This window comes from Carassius auratus, unplaced genomic scaffold (assembly GCF_003368295.1).
Source record: "Carassius auratus strain Wakin unplaced genomic scaffold, ASM336829v1 scaf_tig00018252, whole genome shotgun sequence".
NCBI classification, from domain to species: Eukaryota; Metazoa; Chordata; class Actinopteri; order Cypriniformes; family Cyprinidae; genus Carassius; species Carassius auratus.
The window spans coordinates 113279-134413 of NW_020524869.1; positions in this window are offsets into that span (position 1 = coordinate 113279).

A 21135-nucleotide genomic window follows, 5' to 3' on the forward strand; every position below is an offset into this window, starting at 1 on the left:
GTTATAAATTGCGCCTCATTCAGAAAATGCAAACAGTTACCATCATTTTGCAGCAATAGCGCAATGATGTTCTATACATTTTCTATTGATCATGACAGCAGCAATTTGTCAAATGATGCTTTAATGATGGAGAAGAGCATTATAATCGGGAACATATCCAGAAACACTGTTGTCAAGCACATTTTTGCCATTTTAAAGAGCCGATTCAATGGTGGAGCGATGTTGCAATGTCCCAGTCTGCTGCATTGTCTATATATGTAACACTTAAAACCGACCCACTTAATGCATGTTGATGCTATCAGCGGACACAATTCTTTTATTGATTTATTTTTGTATATTCCCCCCCTCGGTTTTGCCAGGCCAGTATCTTCCATTCTTTTCTCTGACAATCAGCAACCCTGTGAGAATCCAAACTGCTGACACTCAGGATAGCATATTGGTCCAGAGCACACATACTGAGTTTGGCCCTGTTAAATAGCACCCATGCAGAGAATGAGCTCCCTGAACAGGCCCCTGAGCACCATCTTTCAGCTGAATATATTAAACTAGATATTATTACATACCCTACATCCTCGCCTCATAGAGGAAAATGTTAAAGGAGTTAATAAGGAAAGTCAATTTGTATAGGAAAGCAGTGTAATTTCTTTCCTTTCTTGACTTTTTTATTAAAAAAATAACATATTTCTATACACAGCACAGGAGATTATGAGAAATTATGCATGTCATTCTCTCCCACCCCAAGCGCCATAATTAAAATACTTTCTGTATGCAATTTCCCCCCCCCCCATGTATTAAAAATCAGCATCATGACAACAGAACTTGGAAGTAAACAAACCATTCAGCTTTGTGCAACCTACCACCACTGGCGGTTTCTGCTGTTTATTTCGAGAAATTAATTGATTACTGCATATTATTACCGAGATTTTGAAAGAAAACGTTAATCCCCAAGAAATGGCAAGTAGGCCATGGCATTTCTAAATCATACAATTAAAAGATGCGTCTTAAAAGGTCTCACATCGACATTTACAGTAATAATTCTACTCAAAGTGTGATTTGTATTACATGAATAGGTTGTAAAATTGTTGACTTCAGCCATCTGTGTGAGCAGTAGGCTACAGGTAGCAGTTATTCTCCACCCGATGTTGGCCACCCGTCCCATGCCTTTTTTCAAAGCTGTGAAATATTTGTTCAACAAAGTGTGAAATGCGACAACATCTGCTGTGCAATTGCATGTTTAAACCCAGCGAGGCCCAACAGTGGCTGTCAGGACAGACTTTCCTCCATACAGGTGTGCAGAGGAGAAGAGTTAATTAGCCAGCAGCTGCAGGCCCCACATCTGGGTACTACTGGCATCCAACGTAGGCGTGTTCCCTTCTCTAATGCAAGTGTGGGTATTGCGCGCTTGTGTAATAACACCACTGTCTGTAGACTATAAATTATGGTGGAAATATGCACAACAGTGTTCTGTTTACACCTGGTATTAATTAACATTCATGCATATCATATTGCTACAGTAAATAAAGTCTTGTGATCCGATGGCATCACTTTACAATTTGTTAACTCTTGAGCATTAGGAATCATGCTGTCATGTACTAACAGCGAACAACTTTATTTATACAGCTTGTTCATTTATAAATACACTATTGTCTTTAATTCATGTTTGGAATTAATAAAAAACATTGTTTTATTACTTCTTTATTACTCTTAGTTAATATTCGTTGATAATAATACAAATTTATTTTTTATAGTTAATTCATGTTTGTTGATAAATAAAACAAAACTATTTTACAGCTTTTATTAATCAAGGTTATTGTTAATTTAGAAAATATATTATTGTTCATAGTTAATGACTTCATTATAAGTCAAATAAAACTATTTATACAGCTTTAATTAATAAAGGTTAATGTTAATCCATAAATCTGTTATTGTTTATAGTTAATGAATGTTCATAAATCAAAATAAAATTTTTGTACATCTCTGATTAATCAAGCATAATGTTGATTAATACATATACTGTTGTTAATAGTTTATTCTTTTTTTGTTCATACTAAATAATGAAATAAACTAAGAAATATAATGATCTAAAAAAACAATTATATTATACTTATATTTTATATAATATGCGTTATGATACATTGCAAACAACTCTGAATCTGATCTTGTAACAACATAATCATTGCAGCAAAACATATTTCTATCTTCACCATCTTTTGACTGACAGAAAACAATGTGTGTTCTTACAAAAATCGCTGTTGTTTGATGAGATTTGACACAGCTGGTCACTGGAGAAGATTTGAGATGCCTGTGTATTCTGTCTCACCTGACCGTTTGTGATTGAATCAGTTGAGATGTTAATACCAGGTGTAAACAGAGCCAAAGAGATCTGTGAGAGGCTTATGTTTCTTGTTCTTTGTGTTGTTTTCCTGAGTGCTCTGTGATCCATGGAGGCGTGAGAGCATGTCGACTGATCATCCAGAGTTCTCTCGTGTTCCGTCTCATTCATTCAGTGCAGAAGACAAAAGAGGCAAGAAACCATTTCAATGGACGAATCTGGCACAGAACCCAACCTCCATCCCATGATTAATGACTCTCCCCATTCTGCTCATCTCATCCTGTCTCTGTCAAGAGTCAAGTGAGCTGAAGACAATAATAATAAACCAAACTGATCCACCATCCGCTCTCTCCACACCTGCGCATACCATTCCAAGCATCCCACAGAATGGTGCACGTATGTGGACATATGCAGAGCGAGCGTCCTTTGAATGCATTGGCTTTGAAGATGCAGTTCTTTGATGTCCAGGCTCAAGGTCAATTTCCAGTGAAAGTGTTTAATCTTTCATTCAAATAGTCGCATTCATGAACCATTGTTTATAGCTTAGTGCAGATGAAACCACCGAAAAGAGGTTGATTTCACTGCCCTGTACCTGCAGAATCAAGAACTTAGCAGATTTATTATTATTATTATTATCTTTTCAGTTTTCAGTTAAATTTCACACACACACACATGTTGGTATATGTGGTTTATGGGGACTCTCCATAGGCGTAATGGGTTTTATTCTGTACAAACTGTATTTTCTATTGCCCTACCCCAACCCTACACCTAAACCTAACCCTCACAGGAAACATACCTATGTCATTATACAAATTTGTGTCCTCGTTAACCACATAAACAAGCTCACACATATATATATATACAGAAAAAAACTGTAATATTGTGAATATATTTTGCAATTAAAATCTTTTAATATACATTAGAATTAGGGCCGGGACTTTAACGCGTTAATTGAGATTAATTAATTACACAAACAATAACGCGTTAACTAAGATTAATTAATCACAGAAAAAAAATTTCCCGCATTTTTAATAACTTTAATAACCGCGGAACGTTTCTCACTGGATGAGTTTCGGCGGACCGATTATACTGGAGCACCAACTAGCGTTCGCATATCACCGCAGCATATCTAGCCGAGAGTATCACCTCAACGCAAAACATATAGCAGCTAGCTTGGACTTTACACTTTATGCTGAACTATGTTTTATTTTGTTGGTGCAACTGGCAGTTTATGTTGAACTCTTTATTGTTTTGGCCAAGGTTATTGAGAGTTGGACTTAGTATGTTATGGCCTCTGAAGCAACAGAGAGATGTTTTCTAATAGTCAGTGTTTCCAATGTTCTGAATGTAATTGACAGTATTGTGTTTTACTTAAAAAAACACTTTACAGAATGTTCCAGCACCTATAAGCTTCCTGAATTTCTGAAATGTACTATTTCTAAATTGTTTCTAAATATGCTATTGCTACACTTAATGGCAAAAATTGCACTGGTCTGCTAGACTTGGTTGAACAAAAATAAACAATATTTTGTTGCTTAAGCTTATGTATTCAGTCATTATTCAATGGTATACTATAAATCCATGTGAAAAAAAAATTACTTCTCACTGTTCTCAGGTCAAATATTTATATGCGATTAAAATGCGATTAATTTCGATTAATTAATTACAAAGCCTCTAATTAATTAGATTAATTTTTTAATCGAGTCCCGGCCCTAATTAGAATATAATGTATTATTGTGTGTATTTGAGTATGTAAAATATTATAAATTACACTCTCTTTTATAGAACCAGTTCTGTACTTTTTGTTGAACTTATGTTTCTTTTTTTTCGGCACATTTGGTATCTGTGAAATATAGGGTCAGATTAGGATGCGCACACACACCATTTGTCTTGTTTCCATGCAGTGTTTTGGGCAGTGCAGAGACCTGTGACTTTATTTAGTAGCTCTGTCTCACTCACCCCTCCCCAGAGTGCGTCCCTTCACTCTGTCACATCCTTCTCTGCCTGGCACTCAGGAAGTGCCACAGCCAATCAACCCGGAGACCCTGCTGATGGCAGCACTCTGAAGCCAGATAGGCAGGGTGTGAGTTGCCACTGCCCCACAACAATAAATGCTCACACTACACTCTTCTGCACAGCCACCGCTGGGGCAAACACTTAGCCCATCGATAGGAAATCCAGCAGGGAACATTACATGACTATATATCTACAGATCTCAGCAGATTTTAGCCTCAAGGAATCATTAATGAGCACAGATCATGCCTTCGTGAGGATGAAAATAGACATCTTAGAAGCCTCTTGAAGTTGTTTGTCCTTATCGAAAAAAGGTGCACACAATGTTTTGGTTATCAGCTGATATTAAGATATTTGTCTTTTGCAACTGAAAATTATGTTTGCTGTCATCTAACACTACTAAAGAACTAGTTGAATAACTGTTAAATGTTGTCTTTTGCAAACCTAGTTTTATTTTAGAGTCATTTAGATATTTTTTCTATTTCATTTAAATTGTATTTAAAGTTTTAGTATTATTTTTTTTTGTATTATTTATTTTTAAAATATTTTTTTTTTGTCCATATATTTTAATACATTTTTATTCCTGCTTTAGTTATTTTAGTGCATCAAGTTAAAGTTTTTTTGTTTAATATAATTAGTATAATAACCCTGCAAATCTCAAAATGAATATACATTTTTCATATTTTATATTATAATGTTGTGATGCCTAATTTCTGACTTTTATTTTTTTGAAATTATTTATTTGAGATTTTAGTGTCTTATTTGTAATTTATTTAGACAACTAGTGTAGAAAAGTGTTTGAAATATGTTTATATTCAGACTTTCTAGTCCAAAACATATTTATTGCTGCATCACTTCATAATATTCAAAATGATTTTGCGAATATTGACCACACTTTCCTTTCTCCAATTTTTTCTTCATACAACACTAAGCATGAATTCCAATTTTTCTTGTTCTTTAAAGGATTAAGCAAATAAGACCCTTTACAGTCACTGAAAAGAAAATGAATACAGACAGTAGCGCTGTAGAGCTTCTGCCTCTTAAGTTTGTACATGGTATCCTTCTAATATAACCTCACTGCTTTGTGTATCTTTCCAAAAATGGGTCAATCTGATTGTATAAGGTACTTTTGGTCTCCCACACAGCCTGTGAAATATGTTTTTAGGCAAATCAGGTGCATTGTGTCAGGTTCATTGTGTGTTGTGTCGAATTCAGGACTAAAGATGTTAGAAACCAGAGCACTCCCATTCCTGAGAGTCCACTTTATCTCCGTAATTGGCTCGGTAATGGGGGAAGAAACGGTTTGCATTCTTGATAGAACAGACTGTATTCGCACACACATGCAGCTTTAAGCCTGGGAAGAAAGAAGCCTGTAGGTATTTTTATTTTTATTTTTTGGTGATCGAGCAGCCGTGGAGGGGAAACACCTCTTCGTTTTGACCTAATTAAGGCATGTGTGTTTCTATGCCCCCTTGAGAAACTGACCACCTTGTTTGGGATGTGTTTACTTTACCTGTGGCTTTAAATGCTCTTTGTCTTTTGTTTGCACAACACTTTTAAGCAAGCTTGTAAAAGAAAGTCATGTGTGCTTGTTGAATATTGTTGGTTAACGTAGTAGCATAAACACGCAATCTGTCGGGGAGAAAGCATAATCCTGTAGCCCTCGTCTGGAGCTTTCCCTCGAGGCTTGCACGCACAGGGCCCGAATGCGCCAGAGAGTGGGCGGCAGCCTTACAAAAACACGTTGTTATTGCTCCCCTCACCTTCAGCCCGCAGCAGAACTGCTGACAGTCTGATGTGTGGTTACACATGACGGCTGATATCATCATGGGCTCATTACCGCAACATGCTTCATTTGAAATGAGCCAGACGTCGGCAATGAGAATGCAGTCATGAGAGAGACACAAACCGAAGGAAGACACTGCGCACGGTTAGGTGTTTTTCATGACAAAAATTGGAATAAAAGGGCTGATGTTGATGATGAGTAATGCGGTGACTTTCTGAATGTGCAGATGTGACTGCTCGGTAATTATGTTTGACTTAGTTTTTTTTTTTTTTGTGGATTATAGCTGCCAGCTATGCAAGGACAAAGAGCACTGACTCAGTGGGATTAGAACTACATCATGTAAGGACGTCTACCCAAGTGTTACAAAAACCTCATTAACATCTCATGGAAACACTATTTTAATTAGCTGCATTTTATTATTTTAAAATCCTTTATACATGCACAAAAAAGGGTTTCTGGGGACCATTGGCTTCTTCGTTTTCTTCGACAGTGTAGTCACTGTTGGTGGAGTTTAGTGTGTCCTCTGAGATCTGAGTTTAAACCAAACACAGAAAATAGGCGAGGAGTTGTTTACCAACTGGAGTTAAGCTATATATAAGAGGCACCTCAGGCCCCTTGACATATTCTTAATTGAATCTTCTTGAGAAAAAAAGGCAGAGTCTATCAGGCAGGGATCCCTATAATGAATGGGTAATGTTCTAAAACAATATACAGCCTAAAAACCAATGTTTATATGATGTTTTTATGGGGCCGTTCGCCCCAATGACTGCTATCTAGTGTTGGGAACAGAAAAATGGCTCTATATTTTGTGAAATAAATGCAACATTAGAATTTCACATATTTTTCGGAACATTTCTATCTTAAAAGTACTAAACGAGTAAAAAAAAATATCGCCGTTAATCTATTCTCAAAGTTGGGTTGGGAGCTGGGTCTATACTAAGCGAGCTTTGATGACTTTCACCTTGATATTTTAGCGCGGATATATACCTAGCCGAATCTGTAGGGGGCGGGAATGAGTCTTTAAACCTGTGTGTATGCCTACTGTGAAATTACCACATCAAAGGTGACGTGCTAACATGGATGCAGCTGATGCCGCCGGGTTTGCTTCAGGGAATTTTTTTTATTTTTTTTAACAAGCTTCCCAATGGAAACCTCATAATTCGTCTGCATTGCGTATGCAGTCTGTGTGCATTTCGTATGTGGTGCTGAAGCAGCATGGATATATATATATATATATATATATATATATATATATATATATATATATATATATATATATATATATATAATTTTTTTTTTTTTTTTGTCATTTAATACATATATCAGATCATCAGCTACTTCAACCCTACTCTAATTCCTTTTGTCTGTACAGATCAGCAGGCTCCATTAATTTGAGACTGTTCTCAGCATATCGCAGTTCAGTGCAGTTTGGTCTGTCGATGTAGGTTATTTGAGGACAGCGGGACTTTGAGCGTTCCTGGTTTAAGAATCAAAACGCTTTTTGGAAGCTGCAGAATTAATTTTCACAGTGGTCTCACTTCAGTGGATTCTAGCAGCACACTAGTAGGTGGTGCCAGGGATGGTGGTGGGGAGGGGGGTTGCGATTGAAGGAAGTGGAGAGTGGGTCAAGGATTGCCGTGGCTATAGGAGTCACTGGAGAACATGTCAATCTGAGGCTGAGGGCACTGGCACAGAACTGATTTCCCTTTCGAAACAAAATGAAACAAAATGTTGGTTTTTAGTTCCAAGGTGGTGAAATAAACCATGTATGTAAGGATTTATATTGGGATAAATATACTGTAATGTCATACATTATATATAATTATTTTTTTATCCTCACCAAGGCTGCATTTACTTGATCCAAGACACAGTAAAAAGTAATATTGTTAAAATAACATTACAATTTAAAAGAACTGATTTCTTTTGATATATATTTGAAAATGTAATTTACTACTGTGATGGCAAAGCCGAATTTTCTGCAACCATTACTCCAGTTTTCAGTGTCACATGATCCTTCAGAAATCATTTTAATATACTGATTTGGTGCTCAAAAATATCCCATTTTATTATTCAGTTCAATTATTCATTGATCAAATGTGACCGTAAAAACATGTATAATGTTACTATTTTTTATTTTCTTTTATTTTTTTCAAATAAATATAATTCTTTTAAACTTTATAATCTTCAAGAAGACCTGGGAAAAATTATCATGATTTTCAAAATAAAATAAAATAAAATAAAATAACTACCTCTGTGACTTCAGCTTGGGTGATGGACGAGTCCACCTCTGAGCCCTCTGCCTCTGCTTCCTCAATGGATGACATTTCGGTGGGGTTGAGGAGATCCTCAAAGTATTCCTTCCACCCTCCGATGATATCCCCAGTTGAGGTCAACAGCTGCCAACCTCCACTGTAAACAGTGTTGGCAGGGCACTGCTTCTCCCTCCTGAGGCACCGTATGGTTTGCCAGAATCAAGTATCAGTTCAAGTATCTTGGGGTCTTGTTCATAAGTGAAGGAAGGATGGAGCGGGAGATTTACAGGCGGATAGGTGCAGCTTCTGCAGTGATGCGGTCGATGTACCTGTCTGTCGTGGTAAAGAAGGAGCTGAGCTGCAAGGCGAAGCTCTCGATTTACCAGTCGACCTACATTCCTTCTCTCACCTATGGTCATGAGCTGTGTGTCATGACCGAAAGGACAAGATCCCAGATACAAGCGGCCGAAACTACTTTCTCCATAGGGTGGCTGGGCGCTCCCTTAGAGATAGGGTGAGGAGCTCGGCCACTCCGGAAGAGCTCAGAGTAGAGCTGTTGCTCCTCCACATCGAGAGGAGCCAGCTAAAGTGGCTCGGGCATCTGTTCCGGATGCCTCCTGGACGCCTTCCTGGGGAGATGTTCCAGGCATGTCCCACCGGGAAGAGGCCCCGGGAAAGACTGAGTACACGCTGGAGAAACTATGTCTCTCGGCTGGCCTGGGAACGCCTCAGTATCCCCCCGGAAGAGCTGGAGGAAGGGTGTAGGGAGAGGGAAGTCTGGGTGTCTCTGCTTAGACTGCTGCCACCGCGACATGGCTCCAGATAAGCGGAAGAAGATGGACGGATGGATGGAAAATAAAATAAAATAAAATAAAATAAAATAAAATGAGGGAAACAAAAAACAAAAACGGTTTTCAACACTGATTATAGAACCATTATTAATAATTGAGTACCAATAATAAGTAAGCACCAAATCAGCATATTAGAATGATTTATGAAGGATCATGTGACACTGAAGACTGGTGTAATAGCTGCTGAAAATTCAGCTTTGCCATCATAGAAATACAAAGAATTTTAAATGTATTTAAATAGGAAAAAGTTTATTTGAAATTGTAATAATATTTTCACATTGTTCCTGTCTTTAATGTATTTTTAATCAAATAAAGGTGATCATAAGAAACTAGGTGATCATAAGTGTGGCGAGTGGGGCGGGGCCGAGAGGCGTGGGAACGAGGAGTGAGGCCAGGTGTAGTGATTGGAGATGAGTTACACCTGCGTCCCACCACCGGTATCGAGTCCCACGTAGGAGATGGAAGGATATAAAACTGGGGCGACTATAGTGAAGGACGAGAGAGGACCAGGCCTGGGACATATTTTATGTTTTGGTTTTTATTTGCGCGCACCAGTCGTCCACGAGGGGCTGGTGCACTGTTTTGTGTTTATTTTGAGTATTAAAGTGTTATTTGATTGTGCGCCGGTTCCCGCCTCCTTCTTCCCGATGAGTATGAAGCTTTTATTATTACAATAAGTAACTTAGGATTTAACTTATAAAATGTAATAATAAATATTTCTACCTTCTGACAGGTAAAATTTATAATTTTATATTATATACACAAAATAATTGTATTAACAAAAAAGTAATATTTTTTATTTCAGACAAACAGGGAAATCAAAATGTCTTGTAAAAACAGAAACAAAGAGTCCTTCAGTTAAAAGTACATTGCAACCTGCAGCAATGGATTCATCCAGTGTAGACAGCGTCACTGATTACTGAGGGAGCAGTTTTATTTTGACACGCTGTTCATTTCTGGTGTAGAACCTGCATCAGGGTGCTGCAGACACAAAAGTTGTTTTTAAAAAAAAAAACAACAAAAAAAAATCTGTGTCCCCTTCACTAGAAACAAGCTTGCAGCCATCCCAATTGGTGCTGATGTCAGGCAGCTGTCACGGAAAATGCAACAGAGCACAAATAACATACATGTGCATAATCCTCACATCCCTTTTCTGAATGAGCTGCTTTTTCCGTGATAGCAGACTTTCAAATAACACAATATCAGAGATATTTGTTATAACCTGCAACTATTGACTGGTTAATATAATGACAATTTTTTCACTAAAGTTTATTGAATCATGCTTTGTGAATGATTGTCTGCTTGCCTGCAAGTTCACACACAGTTTCACGTCCTTGTACCTCAGCTGAGAGAGGCTCTATTTTCAGTGGTCTATCATTAGAGTTGTGTTAAACTGGCATAATGTTCTTTATTATGCTAATGTGTGGGTTTTGTATCACAAAGTAATTGTACATTGCGTTCTTGCGTGGCAACATCTTTTGTGTGGATGTGAGTGTGAGTATGTGCAGGCATGTTCAGCCTTCAGGTTAAAGCAAGCTCCTGTCTTTAACAAGACCTTTTCTTACAATAGCTTTATTACAAGCCTTTGCGGATTCTTTTTCTTTGAAGTGACGATTTTTGATAATTATGTTCTTCGTAACAAGATATAGTAGATTGTGCATACCATTTATCATAGATTGGCTTTAATGTTTTTTTTTTCAGTACAGAAAAGTACTTCTGGTGGAGAACAGTGATTTTGATTAAAACTTTATAAATACTGCTGAATAATGTCAAGTCAAAAGCTGAAATAGTTCACTGGCCTTTTTTCTTTCACATACAGATCTGCGTCATTGAGGACTCTCATTGCGTGAAATGTGTCACCTCAGATTTTCTATTGTTCAAAATACTATAAAGGTCAAGCACAAGCAAATTAACATTTCAGCAATCAACACTTTAGAATGCTTAGTTTGCCATAAACCTGAGAGCACCTAACACGAGATAGAAATACTCAGGTGAAAGCCTTATTCTACAGGTTTCTCTTTTACTCTATTCTGTACAGTAGGTTTGAGCTCCGCTGAGGTGCCTATCTTTGTGTACACCCTGGAGCTGAGGCGCTTGACAGTTCATTAAAGAATCCTGAGATCGTCTGTCCTTATTTTTGGAAGGCATGTTGGAGGAGAGGGATTGTACGAGCTGCCAGAAAAGCGACGAGGGGCGGACACGGGGAGCTAAAGTGGAGCTTTTCTCAGCGCTGGCGTTGTATTTCCAGGGGCTTCAAAGCTGTCTGCCCCAAAGCTGCTGGCTCTTGAAACACTTTGGAGAACAGATACCCTTATCAAGCGATTGAGAAGACAGATTTGCGTGGAATGGTATCTGTTTACAGCTGAGGGCGCTGCTTTTTTCTTTTTGCAGGAATAAATGCAGTTAATATGGAATTAAATTAAGTATTGTGCACTCAAGTCCAATCACTGGGCAGATTCTCAAGTTGGTACTTCGGCATCAGCTTGGTTAATTTGGAAAGATAGTCATACGAGTTTGGATTTGAAAAAACAAAAAATATATTTCAGAAGGTAAGGTATTGTTAAAAATGGAAGATGTGTGGGACGCTTAACAAGAGAAATTTTATTCTTCTTGAGCACTGGAATAGAAAGAACTGGAGTACAACTGTAGCAATAACCGTCCCAGGAGAATGACTGTTAAAAGTGTGTTAAAGTGAGAGAGAACAGTCTCGGTTAGATGCAGTTCAAATGCACCACAGACCTGGGGTACAAAGAAAGGTGAGAGACTCTGAAAAAGACACAGAACAAATGTTCAGTGCTGAATTCATGCCTGTACAAGGGCAATGAAATGAATAGTTCTGTTTGGGCAAGGTAGAGGGCTGACCCGAGCCTGCCTGCCGCCTCAGGCCTCCACAAAAAACCATCATATTTTTCTGCGTCAGCATCATTGATGACCTCCAGCTTGCTGTCCATCCAGGAGTGCGAGAGAGAGAGAGAGAGAGTAGATTGTGCTTGGTGCAGTGATATGCAAACTCGAGCAAGTCTCTGAAGCAGAGTCCAAGTCAATTCTCAAATACTTTTTGCTTTTCAGATACTCATGTGTATATATATATATATATATAATATATTAGCCAAGAGTTTTCCCTCAATTAACTGCTAATTTGCTTATTATTAATAGTCAATAAGGTAGTTGTTAAATTTAGGTATGGGGTGGGATTACGAAAGTGAAAAAGTGAAAGTGATGTGACACACAGCCAAGTATGGTGACCCATACTCAAATTTGTGCTCTGCATTTAACCCATCCAAAGTGCACACACACAGAGCAGTGAACACACACACACACACACACACACACACACACACACACACACACACACACACACACACACACACTGTGAACACACACCCGGAGCAGTGAGCAGCCATTTATGCTGCGGCACCCGGGGAGCAGTTGGGGGTTCAGTGCCTTGCTCAAGGGCATCTCATGGTATTGAAGGTGGAGAGAGAACTGTACATGCACTCCCCCCACCCACAATTCCTGCCGGCCCGAGACTCGAACTCACAGCCCTTCGATTGCGAGTCTGACTCTCTAACCATGAGGCCACAACTTCCCCACAGGATCTAAAATACGGTCATCTAGAATAAGGTATTGTGCTTTATAAGTACTAATAAACAGCCAATACGCTATGCTAATAAGCAACAAGTTAGTAGTTGTAATTGGTCCTTGAAATAAAGTGTTACAGAAAACTTTATTCATTATTCATTAAAGCTGGCAAGGGATCTTAAGAGGAAAAAAGTTAATAGTTGCTTATTAGCATGAATATTACTAGATTATTAGCCAGGTATTAGTGCTAATTAAGAACATATTCATGTCTAATTCTACTTGACTTTATTCTACAAGTGTTACCTATTCTAAAGTGTAATTTTCTTTCTGTCAATGGGCTTGTTATAGGACATGTATATTTGTTTTTATTGGCTGGATTTGATCATGGGCTGTTGATTGGTTGGTTCTAACACTCTAAAACCACTTTGACTGCAGTTTCAGGAAGAGAAAGGATCACACAATCCTTCTGTTTAACATGAGTACATGTTTAGATTTGGCATGCGTTATGGTGCTTTTTGATAGCAGTGCATAGCTAGTAATTCTCTGCATCTCACAGTTCTTTTTCATCTCTGCATTATTTTCCTCAGAATCCTGTTCAGACAAGAAGAAATGCTACAAGTTGAAGCCTAGTCTCTGATAGCGGTGGAAAACAACCAGTCTACTTCCCGGAAAAATACAAGACTTCTGTGATCTGGTAAGCCACACACAAGAAAACCCAAGTTCATTTCTGAAGTATAGTCTTGAATAGAACTAACTGTCTAGGGAGAGTTGCATAGTTTTTTTGTGTTATTTATATGATTAATTCTATTTGAGTGTTGTACTTGCCTTTTCAAGAGATATTTACCACACTTATTTTTTCTAGGTTTATACACCCCCCCCCTGCACACACACACACACACACACACACACACACACTTTTTACATCTTGTAATACATCTGTTGCAGCTGAATAGCACAATAAGCATGAATGATATGATTTTAAAGTCATTGTATACAAATAATTTTAATAATTGATAATTCATACAGTAGTTTAGAATTTTTCAGAACACTTTATTTCAGTATGCAATAATAAATGAAACACTTCTAGTGTATGAAAGCACATAATAAGAGTGTGTTGTACATATATGGCATCTCACAGTTTCAGTGGTTGTTTCTTTATATGTTTAGGAATGTACTGAATAGGGATATGGTTTTGTTGTGGGATTTTACTAGCATGTGTCCACTGGACAACACTGGGTTTGATGACTGCTTTCATCAAACAGCAGAAACACCTTCAGTGTTTGAGAATCTCTTTGAATAATTTCAAGAGCCACTTGAATTAGTATAGAGAGTATGTTAGGAACTGGCTGCAATTCCTGTTTTCCTCCCCTCCAATTCTAAATCTGTTCTCATTTTAAGTAAATACAGACTCCAATCTCCACTTGCTCCAGTCACCCTAGGAATGAATGTGCCCAAGGGGATGCTAGTTTCTCATTCAGCCCCAGTATGCGGGGTGGGGGATGTGAGGAGAGAAGTGTCTGTAAGAGCACTTGAGCTACTGAACTCACACAGTGCGACAGTCAAGTGCATGACCAGCTAAAAGCTGTGAAAAGACCCTCTCAAAAACTTTTGTCTGAATCTCATAATTTTCCTGAATACGTGTATTGTAGACTCATTCCAGTAATACAAATCTTTTATTACAAACTGTCATCCTTTGCACTTGTGATGAACGGGAACAACATATTATGGGGGAAGGGTTGGCTACGTGTCTGGAGTAGAACGGAAGATGGGAATGGAGGAGGTCATTAGCAGTCCAAGAGAGTGTTGGCGTCTGGTGGAGCAGAGCCATGCTTGGCTGCATGGCACGATAGGGCAACGCCGTGGCCATTAAGGCAGAGGAGTTTGCAGGTTAGGGTCCATGGAGGGCACTGCCACCCCCTACATGGGTGCAATGAGAGGCCCAGGGCAGGTGGCCTATCAGGTACAGTGGGCTGAAAGACCAGGACAAATTGGTATAGGAAGGCTCATTTCCCATACTCAGCATGAGGGACGGCACAGCAACTCCATGAGAGTGAAAAGGGGGAAAAAATTAAAGACTCACAAGGGCACCGGCATATGAGTGATAGACTTGCCAAGATTTCGGTCAGTTGTAGGGGAGTGCGGGGTAAGATGTGTCAGTGGGTAAACGTTATGTTGCCCCTTATTTCATGTCACATTGCTATATATAAGAAATGGCTAATTATATGAAAAGAGTGGAAAACCTTTAACAAAAAAAGAATTTTCCATTTGGCTTGTATTATTGTATATATTGTAATATTATATGTATATAATGAAACTTTGCATCTGAAAGCAGTAGTAGTTTTACAAATAATATTGCTCTTACTAATTAGAAAATGCTGAAAATAATTTCAACCATGTCTTAGTATTTTGTATATTAAACATTAAACCATTTCTTACACAACTGTTCAGACGTTTGGAATTTATAATGTTTTAGAAAGAGGTCCCTTATTCTCCCCAAGGCTGCATTTATTTGATCAAAATACATAAAAAACAGTAATATTTTACTGTTTTTTACAATATATTACATTTAATTGTTCTAATTATTATAATTTAAAATAACTGTTTTCTATTTTAATATGATTAAAAATTTTATTTATTTTATTTAATTTTTTTGCTGAAGAAACATTTCTTATTATCAATGTTGAAAATGATTTTGCTGTTTTAATATACATAACACAAGGATACTTAGTAAATAGTAAATAGTAAGTGCAAAAGAAGAAAATTTATTTGAAGTAGCCTAAAAATACTGTGTATGTAGAAATGACTTTGTCACTTCTGAACCTAATGTATCTTTGCTGAATAAAATAAATATTAACTTATTTTTTTTTTTTTTTAGTTTTATTCATGATTTTATGTCAAATTAAATATTTAATCAAAAATTTAACAATGTCACAAAACAGGATACCCCATATCTAAGACAAGTTTTATTCTTTTTGCTTTTTTATCATTAATCAATGGCTCTGTTATAGATGCTTCCTTCACATTAATATTGCACTGTGCCATAACCAAGTGACAACGTTCCAACAAGAATTTGTTTGTCCACACTACCAAAAAATGCACACTAACAATGAAACAGAAAATATATTTGATGTTATGTGGAGTCAAATTTTACACCAAGGAAATTCCACTGTTAGCAGCGACTGTCAAAATGTCCTTTAACTTGACTTATATGACTCATATTTTATCCTAACCATGTCACATTCACAGCTGGTTGGGACAAAAGCTGAGATTAACATGAAAGAGAGCTTTTGTGGCGTTGTGTGTGGTTAGGACACACTGTAAGTCATTGATTCTATTAGCAGGCTGAATTACAGCTCCTGCACAGTTTATTTTTTCTCTCTCAGTTCATACATGTTTGTCATGAGTCCTGAGCCAGCTTACATATGATTTAGGGAAAGAGTTTTAGTTAACTGTAGTATTTCTCAAACATCCTTGCCAAGCGACGACACATGGCCCCCATGCATCAACGCAGCAGATTCAGTGAATGACATTTATTCATCTTTCTCAGACCTGTCAGCCTGTTTCTAAAGGCTGTTAAAGTGAAATCCATCAGAACTGCTCCAGTTCAGCGAGCTCAAAGTCATTCTGGACGAGGTAGCCATGGGAATGTGGCATTTGTGGTCCCAAAACAGCATCGACCAATCAGACGAGAGGCTTGATTGCAACATATTGTCATCCTGTTTGTTGAAAAGGGTAATAAAATAAGCATACTGGGTGGAATGCCCATGAGTGATGTTTTATATATTTATTTATTTATTGACATTGAGTTCATAAAATCCAGCTTGCGACAACTTTATTAACCTAGCGGAGATATATTTTGAAAGCTGTACTTTCTTTTTACTTAAATACTTTCTATTTTTTCCTTTTTTTTGGCGAAGGACAAGCGTGCTATCACTCTTTTGTCAGAAGATTATTTTTTCTGCATGACACTTTTTATAAGTGGATGGACGGGTATAAATCTCAGCTCTGTTGTTGGGGGGAGTATGACCTGTCATTCACTACATAGATTACATACCTGTGCCTGGCGGAGATTGAACTCAACTTGCTCTTGAGAATTTTTATCCTTCCTGCCTCAGCCAATCGTATCCTTGTAAATTGCCTCCCTTGGATTGCTAACCCTCAACGTGAGTTTGCTGTGTTTTGCTTGTTATCATTTGTTTGCTGAATATGCCATCTAGTGCATGAAAACACTGACACGACCCATGAAAATAGATGTTTGTTCAGGCACTAGATCTTTCGGTATTTTCTCTGTCGCTCCTTGAGGGTCCTTCAGGGCATGCAGCTTCAGAAATGTGCGTCTCTTCAAAACGCTTTGCCACAAAGTCTTTTTGCCATCAAGCTTGTGTTTGCTACCTGTTGAAAGTTGATGGCTTGTTTGTTTCCTCACATTCTTGTGTTCTTACTGACATTAACACAGGTTCCAAATACATAGTTTAGCATTTTTTATAGTTCATGTTTTCAGGAATCTATAAGCATCCTGCACACCTGTGCTTGATTCCATTTTTTCCTGTCTGTCGAGACTGCTATTCCTCAGTAAAACCCCAGGTCAGTGGTCTTATCTTTGGTTAATTCTTTCTTGTTATATGGCCCGTTCAGACATTAGTGGCAGTTAAAGGCAAAAGCTGTCCAGATGTGTGAGTAGGGGTAGAGCTAAAGTAGACATGCTTGTGGCCATATGGTGGAGTTTCCCTCAGCCATGGACTTGTAATATGCTAAGCTCAGACTTTAAAGTAAATGTGAATTGCTAAATGTGAGTTGTTAAACTCATTTTGCTTTCATGTTGTGAAATATTTGGTGTTAAACCAGCTATTCAAGGAGGAAAACATATAGGATGGGACTTGATTTTGAATGGTGGGTGATATATGCCAGAACCAGAATGAATGTGAGTTTGCATAAAACTGTTTTACTATTGGTTGACTTTGCTCACATGGCCAGTGAAAAAGAAAATTAGTTTCAAAGTTTGATCAAGTTGTCACATTTTGATTTGATGTTACTAGGATAAACTATAAATGATTTTATTTTAATTAATTAATTTATTTTATTTTACAATAATACCAAAAAAGTGTTTAGAAAGTAAATATTAGGAATGCATGATATATTAGACTCATTTATCATTTCGGTCAATATTGGATATTTAATTGTGTGCCTCTCTTGTTTTTACTGTTTACATTATCTTTGCTGTCATTTTACACTCACTTAAAGTTAAACACACTAATAATTCTCTAATAATTTACTCTAATAATTGTAACCTTTAGCAAATCTCATCTCGTCTTTTTCATGCACACTGTAATGTTTTGACACCTAAATTCACTTGTAGCATTTTTACAGCATTTTTTGTTGTTGTTGTTGTTGTATTAATTTATCTGGATGAAATAGTATAGAATTTTAATATTGGATGTTTAAGTTATTGGCTATAACATGAAACATTTTTATCTGCTTATCAGTGTCTATAATATTGTGCATCCCTAAAAAATACAATCAGCTTTCATTATGATTTTAAAGAGCTCTCTCATAGTCACTAATTGTCAAAACCTTTGCTAGCAAATGTGTACACCTTTCAGTATGATAGAAAATGTGAAATATGCTTATATACTTTTAAACTGTGGAAAATGTACACAAGTTTCCACATTCTCAGACATACATTCCTACTCTGTACTCATTGGCACAGCATGGCTTGCAGACACAGCCTGTTCCACCGGCAGCCCAACTGCTGACGCTGTCACCTGTCTATGTGGATAAAGGTGATTTTGTTAGCACAGCCATGCTGAGGCCCTGGCATACCTCACCCACATTTGTCCTCTGACAGGGATTGGGATTTGGAAAAGATGAGACAATAGCTCTATATAATGGCCTGTGCCTTTACCACAATTTGTGGCCATGTTACACTGTGTTATTAGGTTAAATATCACAGGATATTTTCTTTTTAAATATACTGTATGTACTGTGCCCACTTTAACCAAACACATCTTGTATATGGTTTCTTCAGAAAATAGTGCAAATATCTACATTTGTCATCCTTTCAGATGTAATGGATTAGGGAGGTATGAACACACCCCCATTCTTAAAAATAATTATAAAAAAATTAAAGCTGCAACATTTGGCGCTATTGCAGTAGGCTGTAAACATATTAAAGATTAAATTGCACCTACAGGCTTTGAAGTTGCATTTTTAATCTGCAATCCCACAACTTTATTCATGTTCAGTCTTTCACATTTCTAAGGTGCTACTATCAGAAATTAGGTCAGTCATTTAACTGTCAAAGTGTGCATGCTATGTGACAGAAAAATACATCAAAGCATATCATACCAATCAATCACTAAATGTTTTTTTTTTTTTTTTTTTTTTTTTTTTGTGCACATGCATGCATAGCTGAGTGTCATTTCATATATATCCCACTGCAGATGGACTGTAAAAGAGAATATGTGTGATTCCTTTTTTTTTCTGCAGTATTCCAAAATATATCTGTATTATTTATTTATTTTTACTTGTATGGGAAGTTGTGAAAGTATTGCACAGTGTATGGTTATTTTGGCTATTGATTTTGGTTAATGAAGGTTAGTGTTAAGTTAATATTTATTTATAGATATATTATGTTTCATGTTTATTCATTATACTTGTGGTAATTTATTTACAAATATCTATTGTAATTATTTATTTTATTTATTATACATTTTAAAAATGTAAAAATGCGTACTGTTTTGGGTCACTTCTTGAAGTCCAATATAAAATGAGGGACCTGTAACAAAATGCATCACTACAGAGTATCGTTGGTTTTCACTAATTGAGACTTTTGGTGAACTTGGCTCCAAGCTGGTTTCTTAATGCTGCTGTGCAATGGAGTGAGGTTGTTTAATTTTCTGTAGGAAAATCTAATAGAGAGAAATTACGCCATTGTAAGTTTATGCAGTCCCTGCTGTGTTTTTCAAGATCAGGTTGTTTCATGTCATTTAACAGATGTTCAGTCAAGAGTGCAATTTGCAGCCTTTAATGTGACATTTTACAGCTATAGAGCCCATGTTTATTGGCTTACATGTTTATGGCGGTGGTTGTTGCATGAATTTCTCAGCAAAATGGGCACAGTGAGGTCCGACACTTATTTAGCAACCCTTTAGAGGGTAATTTAAGTGGACACAGATGTGCCCATGACACAGGCCAGCTGTGACTGACAAAAACAACATTTGCAAAAACAGCAGAAAATGCACATTATCAGTCCATCGAAGCTTTGTGTAAATCCAAGGTTTAAGTTGCCTAATTATACTGATTACAATAAAATGCAGAAAATATGGAAACAAGACAATGAATCATGTAATCGCATGTATGTGATATCCTAGAGCTGTGTTGTGCAGATAAATGAACCTCCTCACCCTCCATCCCCCGAGGCTCGAGCCATATGGATGGCTGCGAATGGACTGTTAGAGCAGACGGCGGCCACAGTGCTCCTCTTTGGCGCAGGTGGCATGGTGGCACCAGCTCAGGCCGATGGATCCAAGAGAGTGCTGCTTAGTCAGCCCACCATCTCCCTCAAGGGGTCCGGGTCCTCACACCCCTCCTCGGCTGCCAGTGCCAGCGCACACCCACCTGCTGGTCTGCACACAGCAAAGTCAGGACACAGTAAAGCCGAGGTCTGGCTATACAGACACAGGTTTCAGTGTCTCAGTTTACTGGTAAATAAACAGTAAGGGAGCTTGTACTCTAGAGCAGTGAGTTTTCAACATATTCCAGGCCATTTTAACCTGCTTTTTAACTCCATGGCTATAAAAATGTAGCATTCTAGTTCTTTATATTTACATTGCAGCTGATATGGAAATAATGTTCCTGTACTGCTGTACAGAGTTGTATATGTGTGCAATTTTTTTAATTTCCCTCAAAACACTAATGTAGTTTATAGAGATTAATCATATGGTCTGACCATGTTTCTTTTTTTTTTTTTTTATGATTTTTAATTAATTACCTTAGGAATTTTATTTTTAAACCTACAGTCTTCTTATGATTTCATCTGATTCTGGTTTATTATTTTGGAATGATTTATAAAAATGCCCCAAAAGATATAAAATACAACAGAAGAGACATTTTGCACTGTAGTTGAATATTGGCAAAATAATACACCAGGCTTTATATTTATAGTCTTAAAAACTTTATTGTTACAATAAAATAAATGAATAATTGTATGTTATAATGCTAGCAGACTAACAAAAATATATGTAATACATCTGCATTTCATGTGACAAAAAAAATTAATAATATATATATTAAAATTAATAATTATATATATTAATTTTT